This window comes from Hydractinia symbiolongicarpus, chromosome 3 (genome assembly GCF_029227915.1).
Source record: "Hydractinia symbiolongicarpus strain clone_291-10 chromosome 3, HSymV2.1, whole genome shotgun sequence".
NCBI lineage: Eukaryota > Metazoa > Cnidaria > Hydrozoa > Anthoathecata > Hydractiniidae > Hydractinia > Hydractinia symbiolongicarpus.
In genome coordinates this window covers 30,156,814-30,169,668 of record NC_079877.1, presented here as the reverse complement: position 1 = coordinate 30,169,668, position 12,855 = coordinate 30,156,814, and the positions used below count along the sequence as shown (strand labels likewise).

The 12,855-nt window shown below is 40.3% G+C and overlaps 21 non-coding genes across 21 annotated transcripts; all 21 read right to left on the bottom strand.

Annotated features, from left to right (window-relative positions):
- Window positions 1–354: 354 nt before the first annotated feature.
- On the bottom strand, window positions 355–436 carry Trnal-aag (transfer RNA leucine (anticodon AAG)). Its single transcript has one exon. It is a non-coding gene; the product is annotated as a tRNA-Leu (tRNA).
- A 385-nt stretch (window positions 437–821) lies between these two features.
- Trnal-aag (transfer RNA leucine (anticodon AAG)) lies at window positions 822–903 on the bottom strand. Its single transcript has one exon. It is a non-coding gene; the product is annotated as a tRNA-Leu (tRNA).
- Window positions 904–1,413: 510 nt separating this feature from the next.
- Window positions 1,414–1,495, bottom strand: Trnal-aag (transfer RNA leucine (anticodon AAG)). Its single transcript has one exon. It is a non-coding gene; the product is annotated as a tRNA-Leu (tRNA).
- Window positions 1,496–1,880: 385 nt separating this feature from the next.
- Window positions 1,881–1,962, bottom strand: Trnal-aag (transfer RNA leucine (anticodon AAG)). The gene has a single exon. It is a non-coding gene; the product is annotated as a tRNA-Leu (tRNA).
- Window positions 1,963–2,473: 511 nt separating this feature from the next.
- On the bottom strand, window positions 2,474–2,554 carry Trnal-aag (transfer RNA leucine (anticodon AAG)). The gene has a single exon. It is a non-coding gene; the product is annotated as a tRNA-Leu (tRNA).
- Window positions 2,555–2,938: 384 nt separating this feature from the next.
- On the bottom strand, window positions 2,939–3,020 carry Trnal-aag (transfer RNA leucine (anticodon AAG)). Its single transcript has one exon. It is a non-coding gene; the product is annotated as a tRNA-Leu (tRNA).
- A 509-nt stretch (window positions 3,021–3,529) lies between these two features.
- Trnal-aag (transfer RNA leucine (anticodon AAG)) lies at window positions 3,530–3,611 on the bottom strand. Its single transcript has one exon. It is a non-coding gene; the product is annotated as a tRNA-Leu (tRNA).
- A 385-nt stretch (window positions 3,612–3,996) lies between these two features.
- Window positions 3,997–4,078, bottom strand: Trnal-aag (transfer RNA leucine (anticodon AAG)). Its single transcript has one exon. It is a non-coding gene; the product is annotated as a tRNA-Leu (tRNA).
- Window positions 4,079–4,589: 511 nt separating this feature from the next.
- Trnal-aag (transfer RNA leucine (anticodon AAG)) lies at window positions 4,590–4,671 on the bottom strand. Its single transcript has one exon. It is a non-coding gene; the product is annotated as a tRNA-Leu (tRNA).
- Window positions 4,672–5,647: 976 nt separating this feature from the next.
- Window positions 5,648–5,729, bottom strand: Trnal-aag (transfer RNA leucine (anticodon AAG)). The gene has a single exon. It is a non-coding gene; the product is annotated as a tRNA-Leu (tRNA).
- Window positions 5,730–6,114: 385 nt separating this feature from the next.
- On the bottom strand, window positions 6,115–6,196 carry Trnal-aag (transfer RNA leucine (anticodon AAG)). The gene has a single exon. It is a non-coding gene; the product is annotated as a tRNA-Leu (tRNA).
- A 977-nt stretch (window positions 6,197–7,173) lies between these two features.
- Trnal-uag (transfer RNA leucine (anticodon UAG)) lies at window positions 7,174–7,255 on the bottom strand. The gene has a single exon. It is a non-coding gene; the product is annotated as a tRNA-Leu (tRNA).
- A 510-nt stretch (window positions 7,256–7,765) lies between these two features.
- Window positions 7,766–7,847, bottom strand: Trnal-aag (transfer RNA leucine (anticodon AAG)). Its single transcript has one exon. It is a non-coding gene; the product is annotated as a tRNA-Leu (tRNA).
- A 978-nt stretch (window positions 7,848–8,825) lies between these two features.
- Window positions 8,826–8,907, bottom strand: Trnal-aag (transfer RNA leucine (anticodon AAG)). The gene has a single exon. It is a non-coding gene; the product is annotated as a tRNA-Leu (tRNA).
- A 385-nt stretch (window positions 8,908–9,292) lies between these two features.
- On the bottom strand, window positions 9,293–9,374 carry Trnal-aag (transfer RNA leucine (anticodon AAG)). Its single transcript has one exon. It is a non-coding gene; the product is annotated as a tRNA-Leu (tRNA).
- Window positions 9,375–9,885: 511 nt separating this feature from the next.
- Window positions 9,886–9,967, bottom strand: Trnal-aag (transfer RNA leucine (anticodon AAG)). Its single transcript has one exon. It is a non-coding gene; the product is annotated as a tRNA-Leu (tRNA).
- Window positions 9,968–10,477: 510 nt separating this feature from the next.
- On the bottom strand, window positions 10,478–10,559 carry Trnal-aag (transfer RNA leucine (anticodon AAG)). Its single transcript has one exon. It is a non-coding gene; the product is annotated as a tRNA-Leu (tRNA).
- Window positions 10,560–10,945: 386 nt separating this feature from the next.
- Trnal-uag (transfer RNA leucine (anticodon UAG)) lies at window positions 10,946–11,027 on the bottom strand. The gene has a single exon. It is a non-coding gene; the product is annotated as a tRNA-Leu (tRNA).
- Window positions 11,028–11,537: 510 nt separating this feature from the next.
- On the bottom strand, window positions 11,538–11,619 carry Trnal-aag (transfer RNA leucine (anticodon AAG)). The gene has a single exon. It is a non-coding gene; the product is annotated as a tRNA-Leu (tRNA).
- A 386-nt stretch (window positions 11,620–12,005) lies between these two features.
- Trnal-uag (transfer RNA leucine (anticodon UAG)) lies at window positions 12,006–12,087 on the bottom strand. The gene has a single exon. It is a non-coding gene; the product is annotated as a tRNA-Leu (tRNA).
- Window positions 12,088–12,596: 509 nt separating this feature from the next.
- Window positions 12,597–12,678, bottom strand: Trnal-aag (transfer RNA leucine (anticodon AAG)). Its single transcript has one exon. It is a non-coding gene; the product is annotated as a tRNA-Leu (tRNA).
- Between the last annotated feature and the right edge of the window lie 177 nt (window positions 12,679–12,855).

Below are 12,855 nucleotides of genomic sequence, written 5' to 3'. Positions count from 1 at the left end.
ATTGCGTGGGTACAATAATGAAACGCCGAAAATTATACTCTTGTGAGTAAAATGTTAAAAATTATGCAATTATCAAGAAAAATGTTGAACATGACTGTAAGACCATTTCATTCGGACAATCGCTCTTAACAAGCTGTAAATCCAAATCTCCTGTCGTTTAAACGCTTTAGATCTCTGTTTCGTAAAATAAACAAAATGCTCCGCAAAATCAAGTGGTACAAGTGCCATTTTTCCCCAATGCGACGAAAACTTGTTAATTATACTTTTTTAAAACTTGCGTCTTTCTGGGGACGAAGTTTTTAAGCGCAATCAATATCCTCTGTCCGAGGACATATCCGGACATGCGAAATAAGATGACAGGAGCGAGATTGGAACTCGCGCCCTTGAAGTGACTGGTGCCTTAAACCAGCGCCTTAGACCGCTCGGCCATCCTGCCCGGTTTTTCAAATACATAATGTGGACGAGCGTGCAGAAAAAATAGTATTTACGCGTATTTAAGCATTAGATGACATGTAAAAATGACCGAAATGTATGAAAAATTCAAATAAGTAAGTGACGCAAAATAATACGTTGATACCCAACCAGCTCTGCACATTCCATTGCAAGTGTATTCGTCCCGTGACTTTTCATGAATTTAGAGAGTTTTTCCTGATTGTGGGCGGAATTTCTTGCACAGTCAAGCAGTTTTAGCGATCCCGTCCTGCATGCAAGCGAAACATGTGAAACATCCTTTTTAAACGTTCGCGCATTTTTCTAGGCAAAATAGTAAAGCGGAAATAAAAACGTTTGTCCGACGTACTTTTCAGACATGTATGATTAGTTGACAGGAGCGAGATTCGAACTCGCGCCACCGAAGTGACAGGTGCCTTAAACCAGCGCCTTAGACCGCTCGGCCATCCTGCCTCATTTTTAAGACATAAAATCCCCGTCCCAAACAATTTCAAGTAAACCAAAAATGGCTTATTCTGACATTAGCAGGAAGGTTTTTGCTCTAACCAATTAACTTAAGATCCGAAGTCCTAAGTCTGTCCCTTGACATGTAAGCTTTGACAAGTTCACATTGCGTGGGTACAATAATGAAACGCCGAAAATTATACTCTTGTGAGTAAAATGTTAAAAATTATGCAATTATCAAGAAAAATGTTGAACATGACTGTAAGACCGTTTCATTCGGACAATCGCTCTTAACAAGCTGTAAATCCAAATCTCCTGTCGTTTAAACGCTTTAGATCTCTGTTTCGTAAAATAAACGAAATGCTCCGCAAAATCAAGTGGTACAAGTGCCATTTTTCCCCAATGCGACGAAAACTTGTTAATTATACTTTTTTAAAATCTGCGTCTTTCTGGGGACGAAGTTTTTAAGCGCAATCAATATCCTCTGTCCGAGGACATATCCGGACATGCGAAATAAGATGACAGGAGCGAGATTGGAACTCGCGCCCTTGAAGTGACTGGTGCCTTAAACCAGCGCCTTAGACCGCTCGGCCATCCTGCCCGGTTTTTCAAATACATAATGTGGACGAGCGTGCAGAAAAAATAGTATTTACGCGTATTTAAGCATTAGATGACATGTAAGAATGACCGAAATGTATGAAAAATTCAAATAAGTAAGTGACGCAAAATAATACGTTGATACCCAACCAGCTCTGCACATTCCATTGCAAGTGTATTCGTCCCGTGACTTTTCATGAATTTAGAGAGTTTTTCCTGATTGTGGGCGGAATTTCTTGCACAGTCAAGCAGTTTTAGCGATCCCGTCCTGCATGCAAGCGAAACATGTGAAACATCCTTTTTAAACGTTCGCGCATTTTTCTAGGCAAAATAGTAAAGCGGAAATAAAAACGTTTGTCCGACGTACTTTTCAGACATGTATGATTAGTTGACAGGAGCGAGATTCGAACTCGCGCCACCGAAGTGACAGGTGCCTTAAACCAGCGCCTTAGACCGCTCGGCCATCCTGCCTCATTTTTAAGACATAAAATCCCCGTCCCAAACAATTTCAAGTAAACCAAAAATGGCTTATTCTGACATTAGCAGGAAGGTTTTTGCTCTAACCAATTAACTTAAGATCCGAAGTCCTAAGTCTGTCCCTTGACATGTAAGCTTTGACAAGTTCACATTGCGTGGGTACAATAATGAAATGCCGAAAATTATACTCTTGTGGGTTAAATGTTAAAAATTATGCAATTATCAAGAAAAATGTTGAACATGACTGTAAGAACGTTTCATTCGGACTATCGCTCTTAACAAGCTGTAAATCGAAATCTCCTGTCGTTTAAACGCTTTAGATCTCTGTTTCAAAAAATAAACGAAATTTTCCGCAAAATCAAGTGGTACAAGTGACACTTTTCTCCAATGCGACAAAGACTTGTTAATTATACTTTTTCTAAAATTTGCATCTTTCTGGGGACGAAGTTTTTAAGCGTAATCAATATTCTCCGTCCGAGGACATTTCTGGTCATGCGATATAAGATGACAGGAGCGAGATTCGAACTCGCGCCACCGAAGTGACTGGTGCCTTAAACCAGCGCCTTAGAAGCTCGGCCATCCTGCCCGGTTTTTCAAACACATAATGTCGACGAGCGTGCAGAGAAATAGTATTTACGCGTATTTAAGCACTAGATGACATGTAAAAATGACCGAAATGTATGAAAAATTCAAATAAGTAAGTGACGCAAAATAATACGTTGAGACCCAACCAGCTCTGCACATTCCATTGCAAGTGTATTCGTCCCGTGACTTTTCATGAATTTAGAGAGTTTTTCCTGATTGTGGGCGGAATTTCCTGCACAGTCAAGCAGTTTTAGCGATCCCGTCCTGCATGCAAGCGAAACATGTGAAACATCCTTTTTAAACGATCGCGCATTTTTCTAGGCAAAATACTTAAGCGGAAATAAAAACGTTTGTCCGACGTACTTTTCAGACATGTATGATTAGTTGACAGGAGCGAGATTCGAACTCGCGCCACCGAAGTGACTGGTGCCTTAAACCAGCGCGTTAGACCGCTCGGCCATCCTGCCTCATTTTTAAGATATAAAATCCCCGTCCCAAAAAGTTCAAGTAAACCAAAAATGGCTTATTCTGACATTAGCAGGAAGGTTTTTGCTCTAACTAATTAACCTAAGATCCGAAGTCCTAAGTCTGTTCCTTGACAAGTAAACTTTGACAAGTTCACATTGCGTGGGTACAATAATGAAACGCCGAAAATTATACTCTTGTGAGTAAAATGTTAAAAATTATGCAATTATCAAGAAAAATGTTGAACATGACTGTAAGACCGTTTCATTCGGACAATCGCTCTTAACAAGCTGTAAATCCAAATCTCCTGTCGTTTAAACGCTTTAGATCTCTGTTTCGTAAAATAAACGAAATGCTCCGCAAAATCAAGTGGTACAAGTGCCATTTTTCCCCAATGCGACGAAGACTTGTTAATTATACTTTTTTAAAACTTGCGTCTTTCTGGGGACGAAGTTTTTAAGCGCAATCAATATCCTCTGTCCGAGGACATATCGGGACATGCGAAATAAGATGACAGGAGCGAGATTGGAACTCGCGCCCTTGAAGTGACTGGTGCCTTAAACCAGCGCCTTAGACCGCTCGGCCATCCTGCCCGGTTTTTCAAATACATAATGTGGACGAGCGTGCAGAAAAAATAGTATTTACGCGTATTTAAGCATTAGATGACATGTAAAAATGACCGAAATGTATGAAAAATTCAAATAAGTAAGTGACGCAAAATAATACGTTGATACCCAACCAGCTCTGCACATTCCATTGCAAGTGTATTCGTCCCGTGACTTTTCATGAATTTAGAGAGTTTTTCCTGATTGTGGGCGGAATTTCTTGCACAGTCAAGCAGTTTTAGCGATCCCGTCCTGCATGCAAGCGAAACATGTGAAACATCCTTTTTAAACGTTCGCGCATTTTTCTAGGCAAAATAGTAAAGCGGAAATAAAAACGTTTGTCCGACGTACTTTTCAGACGTGTATGATTAGTTGACAGGAGCGAGATTCGAACTCGCGCCACCGAAGTGACAGGTGCCTTAAACCAGCGCCTTAGACCGCTCGGCCATCCTGCCTCATTTTTAAGACATAAAATCCCCGTCCCAAAAAAGTACAAGTAAACCAAAAATGGCTTATTCTGACATTAGCAGGAAGGTTTTTGCTCTAACCAATTAACTTAAGATCCGAAGTCCTATGTCTGTCCCTTGACAAGTAAACTTTGACAAGTTCACATTGCCTGGGTACAATAATGGAACGCCTAAAATTATACTCTTGTGGGTTAAATGTTAAAAGTTATAAAACTATCAAGAAAAATGTTGAACATGACTGTAAGACCGTTTCATTCGGACTATCGCTCTTAACAAGCTGTAAATCCAAATCTCCTGTCGTTTAAACGCTTTAGATCTCTGTTTCGAAAAATAAACGAAATGTTCCGCAAAATCAAGTGGTACAAGTGACACTTTTCTCCAATGCGACAAAGACTTGTTAATTATACTTTTTCTAAAATTTGCATCTTTCTGGGGACGAAGTTTTTAAGCGTAATCAATATTCTCCGTCCGAGGACATTTCTGGTCATGCGATATAAGATGACAGGAGCGAGATTCGAACTCGCGCCACCGAAGTGACTGGTGCCTTAAACCAGCGCCTTAGACCGCTCGGCCATCCTGCCCGGTTTTTCAAATACATAATGTGGACGAGCGTGCAGAAAAAATAGTATTTACGCGTATTTAAGCATTAGATGACATGTAAAAATGACCGAAATGTATGAAAAATTCAAATAAGTAAGTGACGCAAAATAATACGTTGATATCCAACCAGCTCCGCACATTCCATTGCAAGTGTATTCGTCTCGTGACTTTTTATCAATTTAGAGAGTTTTGCCTGATTGTGGGCGGAATTACCTGCACAGTCAAGCAATTTTAGCGATCCCGTCCTGCATGCAAGCGAAACTTGTGATACATCGTTTTTAAACGTTCGCGCATTTTTCCAGGCAAAATAGTTAAGCGGAAATAAAAACTTTTATCCGACGTACTTTTCAGACATGTATGATTTGTTGACAGGAGCGAGATTGGAATTCGCGCCACCGAAGTGACTGGTGACTAAAACCAGCGCCTTAGACCGCTCGGCCATCCTGCCTTATTTTTAAGATATAAAATCCCCGTCCCAAAAAAGTTCAAGTAAACCAAAAATGGCTTATTCTGACATTAGCAGGAAGGTTTTTGCTCTAACTAATTAACCTAAGATCCGAAGTCCTAAGTCTGTTCCTTGACAAGTAAACTTTGACAAGTTCACATTGCGTGGGTACAATAATGAAACGCCGAAAATTATACTCTTGTGGGTTAAATGTTAAAAATTATGCAATTATCAAGAAAAATGTTGAACATGACTGTAAGACGGTTTCATTCGGACAATCGCTCTTAACAAGCTGTAAATCCAAATCTCTTGTCGTTTAAACGCTTTAGATCTCTGTTTCAAAAATAAACGAAATGTTCCGCAAAATGAAGTGGTACAAGTGCCATTTTTCCCCAATGCGACGAAGACTTGTTAATTATACTTTTTTAAAATCTGCGTCTTTCTGGGGACGAAGTTTTTAAGCGCAATCAATATCCTCTGTCCGAGGACATATCCGGACATGCGATATAAGATGACAGGAGCGAGATTGGAACTCGCGCCCTTGAAGTGACTGGTGCCTTAAACCAGCGCCTTAGACCGCTCGGCCATCCTGCCCGGTTTTTCAAATACATAATGTGGACGAGCGTGCAGAAAAAATAGTATTTACGCGTATTTAAGCACTAGATGACATGTAAAAATGACCGAAATGTATGAAAAATTCAAATAAGTAAGTGACGCGAATTAATACGTTGATACCCAACCAGCTCCGCACATTCCATTGCAAGTGTATTCGTCCCGTGACTTTCCATCAATTTAGAGAGTTTTACCTGGTTGTGGGCGGAATTTTTTGCACAGTCAAGCAGTTTTAGCGATCCCATCCTGCATGCAAGCAAAACATGTGAAACATCCTTTTTAAACGTTCGCGCATTTTTCTAGGCAAAATAGTTAAGCGGAAATAAAAACGTGTGTCCGACGTACTTTTCAGACATGTATGATTAGTTGACAGGAGCGAGATTCGAACTCGCGCCACCGAAGTGACAGGTGCCTTAAACCAGCGCCTTAGACCGCTCGGCCATCCTGCCTCATTTTTAAGATATAAAATCCCCGTCCCAAAAAAGTACAAGTAAACCAAAAATGGCTTATTCTGACATTAGCAGGAAGGTTTTTGCTCTAACCAATTAATCTAAGATCCGAAGTCCTATGTCTGTCCCTTGACAAGTAAGCTTTGACAAGTTCACATTGCGTGGGTACAATAATGAAACGCCGAAAATTATACTCTTGTGGGTTAAATGTTAAAAATTATGCAATTATCAAGAAAAATGTTGAACATGACTGTAAGACCGTTTCATTTGGACTATCGCTCTTAACAAGCTGTAAATCCAAATCTCCTGTCGTTTAAACGCTTTAGATCTCTGTTTTGAAAAATAAACGAAATGTTCCGCAAAATCAAGTGGTACAAGTGACATTTTTCCCCAATGCGACAAAGACTTGTTAATTATACTTTTTTAAAATTTGCGACTTTCTGGGGACAAAGTTTTTAAGCGCAATCAATATCCTCTGTCCGAGGACATTTCCGGACATGCGTTATAAGATGACAGGAGCGAGATGCGAACTCGCGCCACCGAAGTGACTGGTGCCTTAAACCAGCGCCTTAGACCCCTCGGCCATCCTGCGCGGTTTTTCAAATACATAATGTGGACGAGCGTGCAGAAAAATTAGTATTTACGCGTATTTAAGCACTAGATGACATGTAAAAATGACCGAAATGTATGAAAAATTCAAATAAGTAAGTGACGCAAATTAATACGCTGATACCCAACCAGCTCCGCACATTCCATTGCAAGTGTATTCGTCCCGTGACTTTTCATCAATTTAGAGAGTTTTGCCTGATTGTGGGCGGAATTACCTGCACAGTCAAGCAGTTTTAGCGATCCCGTCCTGCATACAAGCGAAACTTGTGATACATCCTTTTTAAACGTTCGCGCATTTTTCCAGGCAAAATAGTTAAGCGGAAATCAAAACTTTTGTCCGACGTACTTTGCAGACATGTATGATTAGTTGACAGGAGCGAGATTTGAACTCGCGCCACCGAAGTGACTGGTGCCTAAAACCAGCGGCTTAGACCGCTCGGCCATCCTGCCTTCTTTTTAAGATATAAAATCCCCGTCCCAAAAAAGTTCAAGTAAACCAAAAATGGCTTATTCTGACATTAGCAGAAAGGTTTTTGCTCTAACCAATTAACCTAAGATCCGAAGTCCTAAGTCTGTCCCTTGACAAGTAAACTTTGACAAGTTCACATTGCGTGGGTACAATAATGAAACGCCGAAAATTATACTCTAGTGAGTTAAATGTTAAAAATTATGCAATTGTCAAGAAAAATGTTGAACATGACTGTAAGACGGTTTCATTCGGACTATCGCTCTTAACAAGCTGTAAATCCAAATCTCTTGTCGTTTAAACGCTTTAGATCTCTGTTTCGAAAAATAAACGAAATGTTCCGCAAAATGAAGTGGTACAAGTGCCATTTTTCCCCAATGCGACGAAGACTTGTTAATTATACTTTTTTAAAATTTGCGTCTTTCTGGGGACGAAGTTTTTAAGCGTAATCAATATCCTCTATCCGAGGACATTTCCGGACATGCGATATAAGATGACAGGAGCGAGATTCGAACTCGCGACACCGAAGTGACTGGTGCCTTAAACCAGCGCCTTAGACCGCTCGGCCATCCTGCCCGGTTTTTCAAATACATAATGTGGACGAGCGTGCAGAAAAAATAGTATTTACGCGTATTTAAGCACTAGATGACATGTAAAAATGACCGAAATGTATGAAAAATTCAAATAAGTGAGTGACGCGAATTAATACGTTGATACTCAACCAGCTCCGCACAGTCCATTGCAAGTGTATTCGTCCCGTGACTTTTCATCAATTTAGAGAGTTTTGCCTGATTGTGGGCGGAATTACCTGCACAGTCAAGCAGTTTTAGCGATCCCTTCCTGTATGCAAGCGAAACTTGTGATACATCCTTTTTAAACGTTCGCGCATTTTTCCAGGCAAAACAGTTAAGCGGAAATCAAAACTTTTGTCCGACGTACTTTTCAGACATGTATGATTAGTTGACAGGAGCAAGATTTGAACTCGCGCCACCGAAGTGACTGGTGCCTAAAACAAGCGCCTTAGACCGCTCGGCCATCCTGCCTTCTTTTTAAGATATAAAATCCCCGTCCCAAAAAAGTTCAAGTAAACCAAAAATGGCTTATTCTGACATTAGCAGGAAGGTTTTTGCTCTAACCAATTAACCTAAGATCCGAAGTCCTAAGTCTGTCCCTTGACAAGTAAACTTTGACAAGTTCACATTGCTTGGGTACAATAATGAAACGCCAAAAATTATACTCTTGTGAGTAAAATGTTAAAAATTATGCAATTATCAAGAAAAATGTTGAACATGACTGTAAGACCGTTTCATTCGGACTATCGCTCTTAACAAGCTGTAAATCCAAATCTCCTGTCGTTTAAACGCTTTAGATCTCTGTTTCGAAAAATAAACGAAATGTTCCGCAAAGTCAAGTGGTACAAGTGACACTTTTCTCCAATGCGACAAAGACTTGTTAATTATACTTTTTCTAAAATTTGCATCTTTCTGGGGACGAAGTTTTTAAGCGTAAACAATATTCTCCGTCCGAGGACATTTCCGGTCATGCGATATAGGATGACAGGAGCGAGATTCGAACTCGCGCCACCGAAGTGACTGGTGCCTTAAACCAGCGCCTTAGACCGCTCGGCCATCCTGCCCGGTTTTTCAAATACATAATGTGAACGAGCGTGCAGAAAAAATAGTATTTACGCGTATTTAAGCATTAGATGACATGTAAAAATGACCGAAATGTATGAAAAATTCAAATAAGTAAGTGACGCAAAGTAATACGTTGATACCCAACCAGCTCTGCACATTCCATTGCAAGTGTATTCGTCCCGTGACTTTTCATGAATTTAGAGAGTTTTTCCTGATTGTGGGCGGAATTTCCTGCACAGTCAAGCAGTTTTAGCGATCCCGTCCTGCATGCAAGCGAAACATGTGAAACATCCTTTTTAAACGTTCGCGCATTTTTCTAGGCAAAATAGTTAAGCGGAAATAAAAAAGTTTGTCCGACGTACTTTTCAGACATGTATGATTAGTTGACAGGAGCGAGATTCGAACTCGCGCCACCGAAGTGACAGGTGCCTTAAACCAGCGCCTTAGACCGCTCGGCCATCCTGCCTCATTTTTAAGATATAAAATCCCCGTCCCAAACAATTTCAAGTAAACCAAAAATGGCTTATTCTGACATTAGCAGGAAGGTTTTTGCTCTAACCAATTAACTTAAGATCCGAAGTCCTAAGTCTGTCCCTTGACAAGTAAGCTTTGACAAGTTCACATTGCGTGGGTACAATAATGAAACGCCGAAAATTATACTCTTGTGGGTTAAATGTTAAAAATTATGCAATTATCAAGAAAAATGTTGAACATGACTGTAAGAACGTTTCATTCGGACTTTTGCTCTTAACAAGCTGTAAATCGAAATCTCCTGTCGTTTAAACGCTTTAGATCTCTGTTTCAAAAAATAAACGAAATTTTCCGCAAAATCAAGTGGTACAAGTGACACTTTTCTCCAATGCGACAAAGACTTGTTAATTATACTTTTTCTAAAATTTGCATCTTTCTGGGGACGAAGTTTTTAAGCGTAATCAATATTCTCCGTCCGAGGACATTTCTGGTCATGCGATATAAGATGACAGGAGCGAGATTCGAACTCGCGCCACCGAAGTGACAGGTGCCTTAAACCAGCGCCTTAGACCGCTCGGCCATCCTGCCTCATTTTTAAGATATAAAATCCCCGTCCCAAAAAAGTACAAGTAAACCAAAAATGGCTTATTCTGACATTAGCAGGAAGGTTTTTGCTCTAACCAATTAACTTAAGATCCGAAGTCCTATGTCTGTCCCTTGACAAGTAAGCTTTGACAAGTTCACATTGCGTGGGTACAATAATGAAACGCCGAAAATTATACTCTTGTGGGTTAAATGTTAAAAATTATGCAATTATCAAGAAAAATGTTGAACATGACTGTAAGACCGTTTCATTTGGACTATCGCTCTTAACAAGCTGTAAATCCAAATCTCCTGTCGTTTAAACGCTTTAGATCTCTGTTTTGAAAAATAAACGAAATGTTCCGCAAAATCAAGTGGTACAAGTGACATTTTTCCCCAATGCGACAAAGACTTGTTAGTTATACTTTTTTAAAATTTGGGTCTTTCTGGGGACGAAGTTTTTAAGCGCAATCAATATCCTCTGTCCGAGGACATTTCCGGACATGCGATATAAGATGACAGGAGCGAGATTCGAACTCGCGCCACCGAAGTGACTGGTGCCTTAAACCAGCGCCTTAGACCGCTCGGCCATCCTGACCGGTTTTTTAAATACATAATGTGGACGAGCGTGCAGAAAAAATAGTATTTACGCGTATTTAAGCACTAGATGACATGTAAAAATGACCGAAATGTATGAAAAATTCAAATAAGTAAGTGGCGCAAATTAATACGCTGATACCCAACCAGCTCCGCACATTCCATTGCAAGTGTATTCGTCCCGTGACTTTTCATCAATTTAGAGAGTTTTGCCTGATTGTGGGCGGAATTACCTGCACAGTCAAGCAGTTTTAGCGATCCCGCCCTGCATGCAAGCGAAACTTGTGATACATCCTTTTTAAACGTTCGCGCATTTTTCCAGGCAAAAATAGTTAAGCGGAAATCAAAACTTTTGTCCGACGTACTTTGCAGACATGTATGATTAGTTGACAGGAGCGAGATTTGAACTCGCGCCACCGAAGTGACTGGTGCCTAAAACCAGCGCCTTAGACCGCTCGGCCATCCTGCTTTCTTTTTAAGATATAAAATCCCCGTCCCAAAAAAGTTCAAGTAAACCAAAAATGGCTTATTCTGACATTAGCAGAAAGGTTTTTGCTCTAACCAATTAACCTAAGATCCGAAGTCTTAAGTCTGTCCCTTGACAAGTAAACTTTGACAAGTTCACATTGCGTGGGTACAATAATGAAACGCCGAAAATTATACTCTTGTGGGTTAAATGTTAAAAATTATGCAACTATCAAGAAATATGTTGAACATGACTGTAAGACCGTTTCATTTGGACTATCGCTCTTAACAAGCTGTAAATCCAAATCTCCTGTCGTTTAAACGCTTTAGATCTCTGTTTTGGAAAATAAACGAAATGTTCCGCAAAATCAAGTGGTACAAGTGACATTTTTCCCCAATGCGACAAAGACTTGTTAGTTATACTTTTTTAAAATTTGGGTCTTTCTGGGGACGAAGTTTTTAAGCGCAATCAATATCCTCTGTCCGAGGACATTTCCGGACATGCGATATAAGATGACAGGAGCGAGATTCGAACTCGCGCCACCGAAGTGACTGGTGCCTTAAACCAGCGCCTTAGACCGCTCGGCCATCCTGACCGGTTTTTTAAATACATAATGTGGACGAGCGTGCAGAAAAAATAGTATTTACGCGTATTTAAGCACTAGATGACATGTAAAAATGACCGAAATGTATGAAAAATTCAAATAAGTAAGTGGCGCAAATTAATACGCTGATACCCAACCAGCTCCGCACATTCCATTGCAAGTGTATTCGTCCCGTGACTTTTCATCAATTTAGAGAGTTTTGCCTGATTGTGGGCGGAATTACCTGCACAGTCAAGCAGTTTTAGCGATCCCGCCCTGCATGCAAGCGAAACTTGTGATACATCCTTTTTAAACGTTCGCGCATTTTTCCAGGCAAAAATAGTTAAGCGGAAATCAAAACTTTTGTCCGACGTACTTTGCAGACATGTATGATTAGTTGACAGGAGCGAGATTTGAACTCGCGCCACCGAAGTGACTGGTGCCTAAAACCAGCGCCTTAGACCGCTCGGCCATCCTGCTTTCTTTTTAAGATATAAAATCCCCGTCCCAAAAAAGTTCAAGTAAACCAAAAATGGCTTATTCTGACATTAGCAGAAAGGTTTTTGCTCTAACCAATTAACCTAAGATCCGAAGTCTTAAGTCTGTCCCTTGACAAGTAAACTTTGACAAGTTCACATTGCGTGGGTACAATAATGAAACGCCGAAAATTATACTCTTGTGGGTTAAATGTTAAAAATTATGCAATTATCAAGAAAAATGTTGAACATGACTGTAAGACGGTTTCATTCGGACAATCGCTCTTAACAAGCTGTAAATCCAAATCTCTTGTCGTTTAAACGCTTTAGATCTCTGTTTCAAAAATAAACGAAATGTTCCGCAAAATGAAGTGGTACAAGTGCCATTTTTCCCCAATGCGACGAAGACTTGTTAATTATACTTTTTTAAAATCTGCGTCTTTCTGGGGACGAAGTTTTTAACCGCAATCAATATCCTCTGTCCGAGGACATTTCCGGACATGCGATATAAGATGACAGGAGCGAGATTCGAACTCGCGCCACCGAAGTGACTGGTGCCTTAAACCAGCGCCTTAGACCGCTCGGCCATCCTGCCCGGTTTTTCAAATACATAATGTGGACGAGCGTGCAGAAAAAATAGTATTTACGCGTATTTAAGCACTAGATGACATGTAAAAATGACCGAAATGTATGAAAAATTCAAATAAGTAAGTGACGCGAAATAATACGTTGATACCCAACCAGCTCCGCACATTCCATTGCAAGTGTATTC